The sequence below is a fragment of the Arachis ipaensis genome, chromosome B08 (assembly GCF_000816755.2).
Source record: "Arachis ipaensis cultivar K30076 chromosome B08, Araip1.1, whole genome shotgun sequence".
Taxonomy (NCBI): domain Eukaryota; kingdom Viridiplantae; phylum Streptophyta; class Magnoliopsida; order Fabales; family Fabaceae; genus Arachis; species Arachis ipaensis.
The window spans coordinates 45,958,555-45,961,730 of record NC_029792.2 but is presented as its reverse complement, the minus strand read 5'-3'; positions in this window follow the sequence as shown (position 1 = coordinate 45,961,730).

The window sequence follows — 3,176 nt, the reverse complement described above, 5'->3', positions numbered from 1 at the left end:
AATAAAAAGTAAAAAGAAAGATAAAGAATGGAGGTTCAAGTTGACATGAATTTTGAAAGAGACCCAACTTAGTTTAGGTTCAGATACATTGAACAATATTAAAACATGGAAATAAAAAGAAAGATAAAGAATGGAGGTTCAAGTTGACATGAATTTTGAAAGAGACCCAACTTAGTTTAGGTTCAGATACATTATTAACTGAACAATATTAAAAGTGATGGTCAAAGAAATAAAACTACACTATTGGAAACTATCTTGGACTCATATTCATATATTTTGAATTTTATATGCGACAAACACATACATGCCAACAACTTGCCACATGATTGTTTTTGTTTTCAGATAAACTATTGCATCACATATTAGATATTTATTTTGTGTGCTTATTTCACATTATTAATATATTGCATAAATTGACCAAATGAAATGGTGCAAGAAAGTTAACATTACCTTCTCTAAAAAATCATGAATCTCAGCTACTAAGAGATCAATGCTAACAACAGATGAGAGACATACTTCACTGCCACTGCAAAAAGGCCAAACACACAGTTATTGAAAAATAAACTTAACTAAGCAACTAACAAATTAGTATTAATGTATTCTAATAACTTTCCAGAATTCCAAGCACACAATCGAGAACATCAGAATAAGTCTGTGTATACCATACAGTGGTGCAATTTGTCAAATAAAAGAGGGATCATACTGTTGTTGGAGCAGATCATGATAACAAAATGTGTTTTTTGCTATTTTAAAATTGGAAAATTCTATATGTACTTAATACTTACACAACTTTTGGTGACGTACATAGATGAAGCATTTGCCAAAACGTATATTCGATGTCTATTTGTTGCCACTATAATGCATAATGAAATCACAGAGAGAAAATAAAGAGTTAATAAAGTAGAAATTAGAACTAAAACATATATCAAGATATATAAATTTCCAGTGTGCTGTTTGAATTTCCTTATTAGAATCATAACACAGAATCCACAACAACGAAAGGCATGCACCTGCTTCATCAGACACAGATGAGCAGTGAATTATGACTATTCAATTCAGAAATTCAGAATCAAATTACTTAATCGAACCTTTTTAGAAGTCACAAAAAAGCACGAGTATTAGAGCTGAACCTATTCGATTTTCCATGCTACTTGAGACTCGAAGAGAAGATGAAGATCAAGCGAGAATCACCGAGAGTCTACATATCTGCTCTAATAATTGACATCTCTGAAATGCTGAAGATATTAACTGAAATCACATACTCACAAGTTACAATTAACAAAACGAATCACATAATCTGAGAAGAAAACGAAACTCAATCAATTATGCAGTGATGAGCGGATAATTTATACGCTTTTTGACATTGTTTTTAGTATATTTTTAGTAGAATCTAGTTACTTTTAGGGATGTTTTAGTTTTTATGTTAAATTCACATTTCTGGACTTTACTATGAGTTTGTGTGTTTTTCTGTGATTTCAGGTAATTTCTGGCTAAAATTGAAGGACTTGAGCAAAAATCAGATTCAGGGGTTGAAAAAGGACTGCTGATGCTGTTGGATTCTGACCTCCCTGCACTCAAAGTAGATTTTCTGGAGCTACAGAACTCGAAATGGCGCTCTTCCAATTGCGTTGGAAAGTAGACATCCAGGGCTTTCCAGCAATATATAATAGTTTATACTTTGGCCAAGAATAGACGACGTAAACTGGCGTTCAACGCCAGCCTTCTGCCCAAATCTGGCGTCCAGCGCCAGAAAAGGATCCAAAACCAGAGTTGAACGCCCAAACTGGCACAGAAACTGGCGTTCAACTCCACAAATAGCCTCTGCACGTTCAACACTCAGGCTCAGCCCAAACACACACCAAGTGGGCCCAGGAAATGGATTTATGCATCAATTACTTACTCATGTAAACCCTAGTAGCTAGTTTATTATAAATAGGACCTCTTACCATTGTATTAGGTATCTTTGGTCTCAGTTTTAATCCATTGTTCATCTTAGGAGACTATTGATCTCGTTTAGGGGGCTGGCCATCTCGGCCATGCCTGGACCTTCACTTATGTATTTTCATACGGTAGAGTTTCTACAATCCATAGATTAAGGTGTGGAGCTCTGCTGTTCCTCAAAGATTAATGCAAGTACTACTGTTTTCTATTCAATTCTTCTTATTTCGCTTCTAAGATATCTATTCGCACCCAAGAACGTGATGAAGGTGATGATTATGTGTGACGCTCATCACCATCTCCCCTATGAACACGTGCCTGACAAATACTTCCGTTCTACATGAAATAAGCTAGAATGAATATCCCTTAGATCTCTTTAAGATCAGAGCACCAAGCTCTGGAGCCATTACCAGGATTTGTTCAAGCCTGGAGATCACAATTTCGTGCACCAAGTTTTTGGCGCCATTGCCGGGGATTGTTTGAGTTTTCGGCAAGCTTTTGGTCCGGTAACATCAGTGCCAGATTCCCTTTTGATCCGGCAACAGCACCAAGTTTTTGGCGCCATTGCCGGGGATTGTTTGAGTTTGGACAACTGACGGTTCATCTTATTGCTCAGATTAGGTAATTTTCTTTTTTTTCAAAAATATTTCTAAAATTTTCTCATCTGTTTTCGAAAAAAATAAAAAAAAATGTTTTCAAAAAATATTTTTCTTCAGAATTTTTAAGAATGAATTCTAGTGTTTCATGAAGCATGTGAAGCCTGGCTGGCTGTAAAGCCATGTCTAAATTTATTTGGACTGAGGCTTGCAATTTGTTATCAAGAGCAATATACTCTGGTGTTAAATGCTGAAGCTTGGCTGGCCATTGGCCATGTCTAGTGTTTTGGACTGGAGCTTTCTTTGAAAGCTTGGCTGGCTAGTGAGCCATGTCTAATTCCTGGACTGATGCTTTAGACTAACATGGCAAGATTCCTGGAATTCATGTTAAAAATTTTGGAATCCTTATTTTTTCTTTTTCAATTAACTTTCGAAAAAAAAAATCCAAAAAAAAAATTAGAAAATCATAAAAAGCAAAAAAAAAATAATTCATGTTTCTTGTTTGAGTCTTGGGTCATGTTATAAGTTTGGTGTCACTTGCATATGCATCTTGCATTTTTCGAAAATTTCATGCATTCATGGTGTTCTTCATGATCTTCCAAGTTGTTCTTGGTAAGTCTTCTTATTTGATCTTGATGATTT